The 14,324-nt window shown below is 39.8% G+C and overlaps 1 protein-coding gene across 6 annotated transcripts in view; it reads left to right on the top strand.

Moving 5' to 3' along the window:
* Nucleotides 1–14,324, top strand: part of AKAP6 (A-kinase anchoring protein 6) — a 294,067-nt gene that overhangs the window by 10,630 nt on the left and 269,113 nt on the right. For 5 of the 6 annotated variants that reach the window (XM_083840104.1, XM_083840100.1, XM_083840102.1 and 2 more), the window contains exon 1: nucleotides 7,421–7,576. The exons of the other annotated variant lie outside the window; for it this stretch is intronic. The gene's annotated coding sequence lies outside the window, so the exon portion shown is untranslated. Of the gene's footprint in view, nucleotides 1–7,420; nucleotides 7,577–14,324 lie in introns of those variants that run through there. 6 annotated transcript variants of the gene reach the window in all.

Raw genomic sequence — 14,324 nt, 5'->3', positions numbered from 1 at the left:
TTCTCTGTGGCTGCATACACCTTCAGGATGCAGAAGCTATGGGAGATTAAAAGGCAAAATTTTGGCAGTCTCATGTTATGTTAGAGATTCTACTAGAGATTTGAAATAGTGCCCTCTGAAATGCAGACTCTAAAAAAAATATCATTAAATATCTGAGGAGTCAAATACTCCTGCATTCTTATAAAAGCCAGTAAGCAGTTAGCATTTAGGAGAAGGTGGATGACAGTCAGTCATTTTTATTCCCACTTTTATTCCCAGTTGCACTAGTATGATCGACATTTTAAAGATATCCTGTCTCATATGTAGGGATTTTGTAACTTTTACCTATTTGTTCCGCAATAACTTCTCAATGTTTCAGTTTGAGACACATCTGGTGACTTCCCTGCAAAGAGTTTTGGTGTCTCTTCCATAGTGACTGAAGAACTGAAAAACGTATTTAGCTTTTAATTATGGTCTTAGCTTCTCAGTACGTCTTGTGTACCCAGGTTATGTACTAGCTTCACAGGCGCTTGACGAGCTTTCTGTTCCTGCTATGTTGAAGAAAAGAGTTACAGTTCGTTTTGGTTTTGAGCTTGTGCAAACTTTTCTCCTCATTTTTTTTTTCTTGGTCTTGACTTATCATGGTTTCACATTTGAACTGCCATGGTGTAGAGTCTTTTCTACATTCCTCATTTGGATGTAGCTTTTGATTTTTCATTGATGCCTTCCTGCTACTAAAAATTTCTTTATCCTGCTCTTTAGTGGCTTTTTGCCCTTCAATAGCCTTTTTTGAAAGATGATGTGTTTTTTCTGTGCCTATAAAGAGGTGTCTCCAACTTGCTTACAAAGATTTAACTCTTAGATGTCTTATTTAGCTTCTTTTTAAGAAGCTGTCTATGTAGTAACTTTCTGAAGTTGATCTATCTATGACACTTTTTTTATTTTTTATTTTTTTTTCTTCTCCCATTCCTCCTGCAAGGACATTGTGTTTTTGTACATTATATCATTACAGTTGCTGTTACAGAAAACCTTTTGATCATGACTTTTTGAAACAGGTCCTATGTGCTACTCACAGTGTAGTCAAGTGACACTTTCTTCTGAGAGGCTTGCTAGCCAGGTTCTCCATGAAGCATCATTAATTGTGCCTAAAAATCTCTGTTGCACTATTATATCACTTTTTACATGAGGATATATTGAAGTGTCTTTCAACTTGCCTTTCTGAGATTCTCTGATCTCTTCTGGTGTCACCATTTTGAGAAATAAAATGACCATTTACAGTGCTTTGTACCTGCAAGAGGCCTCCTAGAACCCAACTGTAATATAAACTCATTTTTCTGCATTTTTTTTTCTCATTTAGCCCTGAGATTTTATCTCGGAAGAATTCTGTTACTCATTGATGTAGTCAGCTTATGACTGACTCAGTTCTAGGCTTTCTGTAGCTTTGTGAGCTGTTCTCTCACCATTACTGCTGAGTTTGCAGGCTTCACGGTGTTCCACTGACTGTGTGTGCCACCAAGTTCCTCCTATGTTATCCTGATTATCCTTATCTATGATAAGACTTCATGGCATTCTGCCATGGTGTCTGAGAGATAATTTCTATATCCTTATGTATACTGGACATGTTGTCCAAGCATACATGCTTCTGGGCTTCTCCACAGTCTTTTGTAAAAAAAAAAAAAAAAAAAATGTTCTTGATTTTTAGGTAGCAATACCCCTATGTTTCAAATACAAGAACTCCATTATGTATATTAAATCACATAAAATGGGGGAGAGGATATCAGTATCTAGCATTAAATAGATGCTTAAAATAAGTTAAATAGATGTTATAAGTTAAATAAGTTAAATAAGCTAAATAGATGTTAGATTAAACATCTAACTGTTTTTGAGAGACATGACTAATAAACGAACCATCATCACAAACAAGTGTTACTCTTGCTTGCTTGTTCAGTGGTTATACTATCACAGATTTCTTGCCATGGCTGAAAACCTGGGTTTGAAGATGCCATACAAACAAAAAAAAAGTGCTCTTCTAAGAAATTCAGCTACTACACTCAATACATGCCAATTCAAACTTGAAAAATCCCAGTAATAATCTGCTCCTCTTGTCACATGCTAGTTCAGCTTAGATTATAATAACATTGCATTCAAAATTAATAAAATAATTGTGATCTATACTGCAGAACAATCTTGGACTACAGAGCATGATATAATTATCAAAAAGCAATAAACACCTCCCCACAAATGACACCTAAGTGTCTTCCAGGCAGAGCCATTAAAACCTATTGATGATACACAACTTCCCAGAATTAAATGCATTTCATCCTGGTACAAAATGCCCTCATGAAAACAGTGGAGGTTAATTTAAATAGCCATATTTTTCCAGAATAAACTCACAATCATTATAGGAGACAATCAATAAAAGAGATGAACACTCATTTCTCAGCAGGAGAAAAATGTCTTAAGGTGATTCCTCCATCTCTGTCCTCTCAGGGAGCCCTAAAAATATCTGCTGTAGATAAATCTTGTAAGTAGAGTTTAAAACTTTACTCAAAACATGAACTCAAAAGTTACATAGTTTTATGTTTTATTTTCATTCCATGCCATCAGCTATTCCCTCTTGTCCCGTATATGATAATTTATCCATCTTTCTCTTTCCTATGGGAGAGAACCACTGTATTACTTCTTTTCTCTCCGGCACCCTTTTTCACTTCAAACTACCAGCTCCATTTTCTCTCAGATATTGAACTCTGATTTTTGAAAGCATTTATTCTCAGCTTGTACATATCTTTAAAACTCTTTGCTTATGTTTATGAAGAAGGACTAATGTTTAATTTTCCAGCTCTGTGAGCTGGTCTAATGAAAAAATGTCCACCCTTAGCTCTATTACTGATCAGTATGATGGGCTGCTGGTATCCTGATGCCTCTGCATTATGAGCTGCAGAATACCTAGAATAAATAAAAGAGACATATAAGAAGATTTTTTTTTGAAATTGCAAAGAAAGTTTTTTTTTTCCAGATGCTTATGAGGAGCTTTGCTAAAAAATGAGTGTTATTAAGAAATCTGTCATGGAATTTGTTAATGGTAGTACGGTTTTGCACCTTAGGATTATATGGAAATGGAAAAGCAAAGGTGGTGGTGTGGTGGGGATGGCTTAGGAAAGGAACTGAAATTGAAGCAAACAACTTGGACTTGTGAGAAAGCAGAGGCATACAAAAAGGCATACAGGCAATGTGACAGTCATCAAAAGGATGGTTTTGTCCAGGCCAAGATGGCATTTATCAAGATGCCAAAACCTGGGAATAACTGAGTCACAAAATAATGTCTGAGTGGATTAAATCTGTAGCTGTGCCTGTGGACAGGTAAGTAAGGCTTTGTCTTAAAGTCATAATGCAAAAAGACTCAACAGGGATTAAAGCCTGCAGATATTTTGCTGACTGTCAGAAGGATAAAGGCATTTGTTGTTTTTTGTTAAAGTGAACTCAGTCCTTTGGAGAAATAAAGCTATATTGCTTGTATGATGCCTTGCTGCTGACACCAGTGGCATGCCCACAGCATGCTGGGGAGCCAGTCGCTCATTGTGCATGTCCTCAGCTCCCGGTGAAATATCCATGCAAGGGACCATGCTGCAGCACAGCCTTGTCTTGCTGTCTCCCCCTCTTTTTTTTTTTTTTAGATCACTTTCATCATGAAGAGGCAGATGTGCAGACATTGTGGCTGGGCTGTCATGTTCTCATTTAATGTTTTCACAGCCCTTTTTTTTTTTTTTTTTGACTTTTCAAGTATTCCTGTATTGTAGAAATTGACATGTATAACTGATTGTGGTTCTTTGGTTCTTTTCTATTCTTTTATATCTAGGTATAATAAAATAAATATTGTTTTTAACCAGAATAATAATTTGTACGGAGAATAATAAATAATTAAACCAAACAATAAACCATTTTTTTGATAGAAATTTCCAGGAAGCATGTAAAATCCAGATTTTGTTTTAATCAAACACTGATAATTATCTTTTTTTTTTTTTTTGTCTGGGAAATACATTCATAAGTGATAGCTTTAAGTAGAAGCACAAACTCTGCACAGCTGCATAATTCTCAATGCAGTGAGATTCCCAACTATGTATTAACTAACCTTGCATTAGAAAAGTGATAAATTGTTCTCTTTGTCTGCTGGCAGCCAGTAATTCTATACATTTATTGCTTAATATTTGTCCTATGAAAATGTATTCTGATTTATTGAGTATTTATGCTCCAAAGATTACCAAAGAAAAATCACTTATACTGTAAGTCAGTCATCTGCCTGTATCACAGCATTAGAACTGAGCCTTACTTCATGGCCAGACAGTACCTGGGTCTGCTCTTCAGCCTTGGCTTGTGCATCCTATGCATGTACCTGAGTTAAACTGTCATTTTGCTACCTCTATTGTACATAATATAGGCCTTTTATTTTAAGTTAAATCAGAGATGAATCTACCCCACATAGGATTTAACACACAAAATTACATGTACTGTTTAGAAAAAAAAACATTCTCGAGGTCACTGTTAGTCAAATGACTGCCTGAGTTGGCTAAGGTAGGTAACACTAGAGTAAATATTTAACTGAACCTATTGTATGAGTGCTTTCTAATACAGTCTGTAATTACAATGCTCATCTGTTATTCCCCCCCTGCCCCCCCCCCCCCCCCAACCCCAAATGCCTGTCTTATTCAGTGCCCAGGAAGGATTCCTATCAAAGGAGTGAAAGCAATAAAGGGCAGAAGATTTCTGCCTCCCTTTGCTCCTCTACGTTTGAAATCATTCAGCCAATGAGGACAAGGTTTTTAAAAAGCTCATAATTTAGTCCATCAGAATGGTTCTTGCTTGTGCCTCTGCCACAAAGCTTCTGTATGATGTTGGCCAATTTATTTAAACTAAACTTTGTCACATCAATAGTTGTTTCCTTGTTTTCCCTGGGCCTGACTTGACACCCTGGGAATGGCTTGCTGAATGCTCACAGCTGAAACTGAAATCAACAGCAGCTGTGCTTTGAATTGAAAACATGGTATAGAAAGCCATGTGTTCTCAAAAAGTCAAATCTCAGATCAGACACAAAATCCATCAGACTTTTATTTTTAATCTTTTTGTGCTTTTGTTTATCTTCCTTAAAATGGGATTAAAACCTCTCTCATTCGAGGGATTTTGTGAGCATGAAGTAGCTTGGTTTTGTGAAGCTTCCAGGTACTCTGGTGACAAGTATCATAGAAAAGTTCACAAGGAAATATAACCATTCTGTATTTTGAATTCATATAATGTGTAAGGCCTATGGCTATTGAATGAGAATAAAAGAGGATGGAGGAACAGTGTGCTAGGTAAACTTGACCTATTTTATACAGGGAATGAGATGGCATCCTCTAGTTTGCCAAAATATGGTCTGAGTTGAACAGATACATCTGTTGGTATACGATTGTGGGGGATGGACAAGTATTTCACAAAACCCACAAGAATGATAAACGTAATCCAAGCGGAATATGAAAAAAAAAGGATCCAGAGGACAGAGAAGTATATGCTCTGATGATGCTGATCAATTGGAGGTATAAGCAACATGGATGATGGGGCAGAACAAGCACATCTGTAGATCAGTACATACAGGTGTTATAGAACTGCAAGGAAGGCAGTGTCAGGCAGGCTCCTCTCTCCAAGCCCTGGTTCCAGCATCTAGCACTCTGTGTCACTGAGGTATGAACCCTTCCCCACCAAGCCCACAAAAAATATGCCAGAGAAATATGCAGTTCGGAGAGAGAGGTGAGACCATCTGTTAGCTTGCTTCTCCTAAAAGTAGGAGTGGCACAGACTCAACTGTTTACACTCAGTCAATTTATTTTACTAATTTAGCAGAAAATAAATCTAGCTGAAATTTGAACATTTTCTGCTGAGCTAGTGAGTTAAATGGGCTGTTGAAATTATCTGACAAGTTTCATTAGAGTGAGGGAAGAGGTACAACTGTACTGCTGGAAAGTTAAGAAGGGACTCGAAAGGAAGGATTAAGATTTATCTTTTTTTGGTGGAAAATGAACAAATGCTCAGCTTCATTTGAAGAATTTTATATGGAAAACTGGGGAATCCAGTCCTGGAACAATAAGATCCCTTTTCCATTTGCCATCCAAGCATGGCTGCCCATTCCTTACCAGTGGCAGGCAGAGGCCAGACACCTAGAAGGCCTGTGAAGGGACAACATCAGCCTTGCAGTACTGAGGGCAGTGGGAAACTCAGCCACGTCAAGTGAAGATGCAGTCACTGTGGTCAGCAACATCTGGAATGTTCTACCAACACATGTGAATTATGGTTTTGAAAGATTTTCATGACAGAGTATATAGAGGCTGAGTGTTAAAGGTTATTTGTTAGGGGAGGATGCAAGCAAAGGAGGGGGTGGTGAGATGGGCTGTGCCATCGGGAGAGAGATGATTTTGTTTTAAGACTGGGAGGGGAAGAAGTAATACTGCAGAGTCAGCCCAGGTCTTTATTAGATCAGATGCTGTGCCATGTGAATGCAGCTGTACAGTCTTCAGGGAAATCCAGATTCTGAGGCTATGCAGTCTCTCTAATGCACCACAGAGCTAATAAGGCTGATGCAGAGCCAGCTGCTCCCAGAGCTGTGACCAGCGAAGGCACACGGCAGGGACCCCACAGAGTCTCACAGCCCAGCCTCGATGGCCATGCCTGCACCAGAGGACCCTGCCTTCTGGTGAGAATGGAGCTGTGGGGCAAAGCAGCTGGTGCTGGGGACCCGACATTTACCACAGCAGCGTTGCAGAAGACTCTGCTGGAGGCTCGACTACATCTGGTTGTTGTGGGGACCCCCAGAGAGGCTGCAGGATTGAGTGTGGCTGTCAGCACTCCCAGGCCCTGCATCCCCATCTGAGCCAGCACTTACATTTTCGGATCTCAGCCCTGTCACCTTAGGGCAGTGCTTTACTTTCCTGGCCCTACAGGGATGAAAACTAACTTGTACCTACTGTTCTCATGGCAGCTTCCACAGTTTGTCTGGTTTGGATATATGTATTTGCTGGTTGGCAGTACGAAAGGGCAGCTACATCTGCTTTGTGGCTGAGGTTTGATCAAGTTGTTTCACACAGTTCTGTAAGCACACCTAATTCCTTAACCCCTTAAAGAAAACACATAAAAATCAGAGAGCCACGCAGTCTCTGTGCCTTGTTATGGCTTTGGCCTTTTCTTCTTAGACTCCTAACATCTTCACGGCTTTGAAGGGACTTCTGCTCAGGTAAAATACAGCCAGAGCATTGCCTGTAGATCACCAAACCCATTCAGTGCACATAGCTGAAGCCACCCTCCAGCAGTGAATTTACTTCACTTGTACTACAGAGCCAAACATTAGATTTTGGTGCCTTGATAAAGCTGCCATATTGGTAAAAAGAAAAAAACAACAATGCATATTTGCCCTGGCCTGCCCTGAGCACCTGTTTGTCCAGGGCCAGTGCCCCAACGCTGGGGTTAAAGCTGAGGGGAAGCAGGGAGGGCCCACAGGTGGGATCAGTTGGCCCCTGATGGGCCCAGCTCTGGGCCATTTCAGCAGCTGGTGGAGAGGGTATGTTTGGGACAGTAGGTCAGTAATTTTTTCTTATCTATTTTTTAAAATTTTGAAACTGGGGTTTTGGTAACTTGATAATTTTGCCCTTTTTGCTTGTTTCTGTCCTTTCTTCTCTAGTTGGATTGGGTGTAGGGCCTGTTTTGGGGGTTTTGAGGCAGAAATTAACTTTTTTCTCTCAGGGTTGACTTCCTTTTCTTTTTTGGCTTTGGAGTTTTTCTCTGCCATGTGTCTCACACCCTCCTTAGTGCTTCTCTGACAGTAGAGTTATAGTCAGAGATTGGTTTGGGTTGAAAGGGACCTTAAGGATCGACTAATTCCAGCAGTAGTTGTGCTGTACTTCCTGTTGCTTGTCTCTGTGTCAGGGTTTATGGTAGCAGCTAAATCAGCCCGTTGAAGTTTTTCTTCAACAGAAGCGGGGTGGGAAGGGTAAAGCAGAAGAGAGTTTTTCTAATGCTCCACAGAGACATAGTCGAGGCTGATCGTTTGTTAGTACCTGCTATGGCAGAGAAACTCCTTGCAGCCCCTGGAAGGTGGTGAGAGGAGGAGACAGAGGAGGTGGTGAGGAGAGTTAAGCTGGGTTAGGGAGGTGCTTGTTCTCACAGTTGTGGCTCTAATCCTGATGAGCAGGGAGATCTCTTTGTTCCCACGTAATGCTATTTCTTACTCTGTCAGTCAGAGCTTTAAATGACCAATGGTGTATATTTTGGGGGTACCAGAAGGCTGTATGGGAATTGTTTAGGAATTCTCCATCTGAAGTCTTTCTCTCCTTTTCCAGTAATTATCTGTTTCCTCTTTCTGTTGTAATCGCCAATTTCACTAATCATGAGAGTCAAGAAAACCTCGTTTTCATGTTCGTTTATACTATTAGTAAAGTAGAAAGGTAGCTAAAGCATGATGTGTCTGCCATCCTATCCTACAGACAGATAAGACAGCATACCAGATCTCTTTAAAGCTGAAAGAAAATACTTGTGATCTTACTGCCAAACCTGGCTGTCCATATCATTGCATATGCTTTACTCCATGCACTTGATGTGCTATGGAAATAATCAACTTCAAAATAAACTTATTTGTGGTTGGCTCTGTCTTTAGGGTATGTTTTAAAGCTGCCCTGTTCATTGGACGGGTTAGAGTGAAGCGGAGTATGGTTTGTAAGCTTATGTTATGGTCAGTTGCACTGCTTATTAAATGTCTGCTGTGCTTTATTGTGTAGGTGCTAGGGAAAATATGCAGATTTTCAATCACTAGTGGATTTATTTTTTATATGTATGCTCAAGAATACTGCCGGAGTTCACATAAGTAGTAAACAAGTGACAGACTCAGATCAAATGTGCAGTTTTCATCTAGATACCTTGTTTTCAGAGCAGTGCTGTCCCAAATTTGTTGGAGGATTAAGTCTATGGCATGTGCAAGTCAGGGTGATAACATTATAGTTACTTAACAGTTATTATCTCTTAAGACTAAAGCATTTTTACAGACTATAACCACAGCCATCTCTTGTATGTAGAGAGGTAGTTACATAAATAGTAATTGAAACTCTGATGGGTGAAGGGTGTCTGTTAGTTATCGATAGTTTATGATCATTGTGGTGTGAGGAGTTTTGTAATATAAAATCTAATTTAAAAGTAATTGGAATAATAATTACTATTTTCAGTATACAAAATAATACATTTCAAGATAAACATGCTTATTCAGAACACCTACTATGTGGAGGCAAGTCTGTAACAAGAAATTCTAGCTGTAATAGTAATATAACTACGTGTATTTGTCCTTGGATTGTAAGCATAAGTAGTTATTGTTTATAATACAGAGAGTAATTTAAGTTTTGTGAGGTTGCTTCCACAGCTTCTATGCTGTTCCTAAATCTTTGCACAGAGCTCCTAAAGAACTGTAATTGTGTGTCCTGAGAGCTGTTTATACACCTCTAGTCTAGACACAGGCATCTTGTTTGCATCCTGTTAGTCTGTCAGTGAATGCAGTTGGTTGGTGTTTGACACCAGCAGCCAAGGTGGGGAAAAAGAAAGTGGCTACAGCTTTTTTTTTATTATTATTTAAGACAGTGGTTGGCATCCTTACACAAAAATTGACAGATTTGTTGTCTCCTAGCATCTAGGTCACTTCAGCAGAAGGGCTGATGACTGGAATGTGATTTATTTTTTTTTTTAATTTTGTTAGAATAAAAAATCATCAAGTGCTTCCAGCACAAACTAGTTATGAGGTGATAATAAGCTGAGTGGGGCTTGTAATGTGCTGTTGGGCCTATTCTGCATTTTCTCTAAAGCTCTTTTTCTCCATGGCTATTGAACTGACATATAACACTAACTTCTTCAAAGTATAATGAGGCACTTTCTACTTGTGCAAATTGCTTCTGCTATGTATGGTTTTAGCACCTTGCAGCAACCTTTAATCACCAGGAGTTACCTAGTATTTTTTGCTGTATTCTTCCTGATGTTTTCTTTTTTTTTTTTTTTTACCGCTAACTCTGTATTCTGTTACACTAGTAAACTTTTTTTTGCCACCATACTGTTTTTAAATGCTGAATCATAATTCACTCAATACTGAACTAGGATTTTAAAAAGAGGTTGCGGAAGATTAAAGCCGCCTTGTTGTAAGTAGGTGTTTTTGAAAGCATTGTCTCTCTTAAGAGAAGACGTTTTGTTGTTAAATGACTGTTGACTTCAGATTCTGAAAATGAATTCTATGTTTTAGCCTCTGTTTGTATATGTACGGTAAGTGATGGCTTTAGAGTAGAAGTTTGGTGTAGGCGTGCAAAACCAGCAACTGGCATAAGCACACATAAGCTAGGTTCACGCTAGCCTATTCAAGAGCAAATAACAGTTGAAATCCAGCAGCACGGAGCCAAAATGCTTATTCAGCTTTTCACTTGGATTTTTCAGTCTGTGCATAGTGCATTTATGCCATCAGCCTGTTGTTCCTAAAATGCAATATGTAATGAATGTGTGAAACAAGTGGAGAAGAGCATCTTGAATTGATTGGGGGAGGAGGGGTGAAGGGAGGGAAGGAAAATTCAATGTTTTAAAATACATGGGCCAAGTATAGTATATAAGCCTGTCAGTGATGGTGATCAGCTTGCTTTTTTTTTTTTCCCTCCGTGCTTGCCAGTAGCTGTGGAAGACAACCTTCACTGAACTTCCAACAACATTGAGATTCATTGGTGATTTGTTTGACCGTTCATTTTCTTGTTGGCAGGAGAGTGTGGGAAAGGAAGCGAAGTTAGGGGGAACAGGTTATGAAGTTATTGGCAGAGCAAAACGTAGTCAACTCTATAGGAGCAGTAAGGTGAAACTGTGCCAAGTCTTCCAGAATGATTAAAGTGAGGGGAAAAAAAAAAAACCTACAAATTTTAAAGCTCACTGTAAAATGAGTCAGAGATGGATGAATTTATTGCTGATATCCTGAATGGGAAAGGGCAAATGGAAAGGGAATGCTGTCTGGAGCGGAGGATTTTGCAGCAGTCAAGATACAAAGTGATCAGGCCTCAACTTTAGGCCAGAATCATATAAGTGGAGAGGAGACACGGGAAGATAAGTGCAGGGGGGTATATTGGTCAACAGCTATTGCTGTAGCAATGGTGAAAGCATGCCTGTGACCTCTGGTGCTGCCTATTATAGCAAATGACAGGGTAGGCAAGTTGTAAGTCTTCTGAACTTCACTGATTTACGAGAGCTTAAGTTTTAGTAGAAGTGACTGGTCTTTGTATTTCAGATAGGTTGTATTTAGTAACACTGAGAGAATACTGTCAAGCTCTTTTTACCCATTTTTCCATATAAATGTTACTTTAATAAGCTGAAGACCTCATAGGGCATGTTAATAATATACTTCTTGGGTGGTTGAAGGCATGAGACCAAAGGAAAACAGAACACACCAAAGCCTATTACTAATATACAATATTGTATGCCTTGAGGTGTTTAAATGCTGTAGTAGTTGGTCCAGAGCTAGACCACAACACCTGGAACTTGTTTCTCCATCTGAAGAACATCAGCTCGTTAGTGGCTGGCAGAAGTTATTCGCATCCCTGCTGTACTCTTTCTGTGTGTTGGGAATGGGGGTGCTGCCTTGCTTTCTGGCACAATACATTGAGTCTTAAATATAGTGTAAGATGGAGTGAAAAGATTTTTATTCTACCATGTGGATGTAGACAAGGGATGAATTAAACTGTCCGGTTTGTAGCATTACTGTTTTTTTATATGTGCTTGACTCCTTTTTTTCTTAATTTGTGAAGTTGTTTCGGAATAGAGTACCAGGTGTTTGTACTGGATGCATTCATCTTCTTGAGAAAGAAGAAGCAAAAGCATTGTCACCTCCAAAGCTACTAACCTTCAAGAAGTCGATGCAAAGTGGCCCCACGTACAGAGAACAAACGGGCTCTTTAGCCTTTCAATCCTATGGCCTCTGTGGAGACCAACATGCAGATAGAAAACCAGTGACCCCATTCACCTTTAGGCCATGGTAACCAGTGTGAAATGTGCATCTTGTAAATAAGGACTTCCCTGGATCCTGACTTAGTATGAACAAAGAGCTACAACCTGGGAGAAACATCTGTGGTCCTGGCTGGTGTGTGCCAGCTGTGTAGTTGCAGCAGCATTGCTGCTTGTTCTGCTCAATGCCAGGCAAAGCAGAACAGCAGATCTCACACCTCTCTCTCTGAATGGAGCAACAAAAACCAACTGGATGACCTTGTGACAGAGCAGAAAGCATCCCCTACCTACAGCGCTAGGTAGATGTGTGTTTATTGAGTTTAGTTAAGGCAGGCCGCACATCTCCGACTAATCTTTGCAATGTAATGTTCGGTTAATGGAGTCAATTCAATGGATTCAATAAGACTTAAATTTATATCCCTTTCCTTTGGAGGAGAGGGGTAGAGTTATTATCAATGTATATGACCTCTGCTCTTCTGATAGTCTGGTGGTGGAATGGGAACGGTGATATATAGCTGTTTGCGTTAAGGCAAACCACATGCAGAATCTGAGAGAGAAGCTCTTGAACTGGATTGCAAAATCTGCCTGAATGAGAATGACGACTTCCTTGGAGTATTGTTATACATTTAGTGATCTGTTGTGCATCAGCATTCCGTATTTATGGTTTTGCTTTTTCTGTTTTTTTTTTTTTTTTTAATTTAGAGCCTGCCTCTGGCTTGTCTGGCAGGTAACTCAGAATACTCAGAATACGCAGTTCTCATTTCCTTAGGTACTTCAATGTGCTTCTCTTGGCTATCTGGGTAGGGTAGCTGGTGAATGGTAAGCGGCCATTTCCCGCTGTTTGTGGGGAGGTAGGAGCCCCAAAAGGAAACATCTGGATTTTTGCAGAGAAAAGGTCTGCAATGGCATTTTACTTTGTTTAGCTGTATTTGTGAGTTTGCTCTTAATTCATTTTCTTGAATGTAGTTAAATGGAAAATAAATTGGAGTGGTGTTTCGCCCTGGTTTATTACTGGTCTTATTGAGAGGAAACAGAACTTTTGTCAAGTTAAGGCGCTGTCTATTTATAGGGTGGAGTCTTGCTTATTGAAAACTTATGTGGATTGTGCTACACATTGTTATCCTCATAAATTGATAGTAAGGGGAAAGAATGGCAGTAGTAGATGGAATTTTTCTTTTTCAGATCAAAATCAATAAAACTTCTGCCCTTCAAATCAGAAGATTGCAGTGGGGACAAGGGTAAAACATTGCAGCTTGTGCTGGAGAGGGAGAATGTGATTAATGAAAAGTAGAACAAAATATTCCTACTTTGTTATAAAAAGGCAGAGCTTTTGGCTTGAAAACCTAGTGGTGATGTATCAAAATGATGATGGTGTTTGTGGGGTGGTGGGATGGGTTGGGTTCTCTCCCCATCTCCTGTTTCAGCAAGCCAGAAGAAGGAATGGAAAGCAATTTTAAAGCTTAGACTTAAGAGATGTCCATCCTGGGTTGGGTTAATAACTGCACGTGTTTTTTAAAATAGTCTTCACTTTTTCCCCTTTACAAAAAAAAAGTCAGCTGGAGCAGTTAGGCTCAGATCTCTCCCTCTAGAGTCCCAGCCCTACAAAATGGGAAATGAAGCAATTAAGAGGTTGCAAAGCTTGTGGGCCTTACCTGTGGTACTTGTAAGGTAGAAATTCCTTTCTAGCATGTAGCGGTTGCGGTCCTTCACATAAAGTCATACTAGTACTATTCATAGCACCTATGCACAAAATCCTTGGTTTGTGCTCTGCCTGGGGCCTTCTTGGCATCACTGTATTGCACAGTCTGACGCTGCCCTGGCTCACTGTGGATGTTTTTTGAGGGGGGGTGGGGGGGATAAACAACCGAAGACAGAACAGATTGATATATAAAGAATGCCAAACAGTCAGAAGTCAGGAAAATGACTATAATTTTGCCTCCATTTCCATATTATCATTTGCATCTGTGGATACACAGGCTCAGGCAGCCTGCGATTGACAGTGAATAGATAGAAGCCTGGGCAGAGAGATTCTGACGTTCCCTTGCTGCTGCTGCCCGACCCCCTCCTCGCTACACAAGAGCCACGGCTGCCGTGTCAACTGGATTATTACTCCTGGCTTGCTGCAATGACGATCCTGATTTTTTGTCATTTTTCTCAAGAATAAACAAAAGCTCGCTGGTCCCATTTGGTGCTCCCATAGCAGTAAAAGTAATAAAAATTGTGCCAACGAGCAATCAGCGAAAGAGAAATGGTTCCTTTATGTGAGTTTCAGGAAGCTGTTGTTTATTTGGACAGAGTAACATTCGGTGAACTGTAAACTTCACAAA

The sequence above is a fragment of the Anser anser genome (genome assembly GCF_964211835.1).
Source record: "Anser anser genome assembly, chromosome: 5".
Lineage (NCBI taxonomy): Eukaryota > Metazoa > Chordata > Aves > Anseriformes > Anatidae > Anser > Anser anser.
The sequence above is the reverse complement of the archived record's forward strand: the minus strand, read 5'-3'. Positions and strand labels throughout refer to the sequence as shown.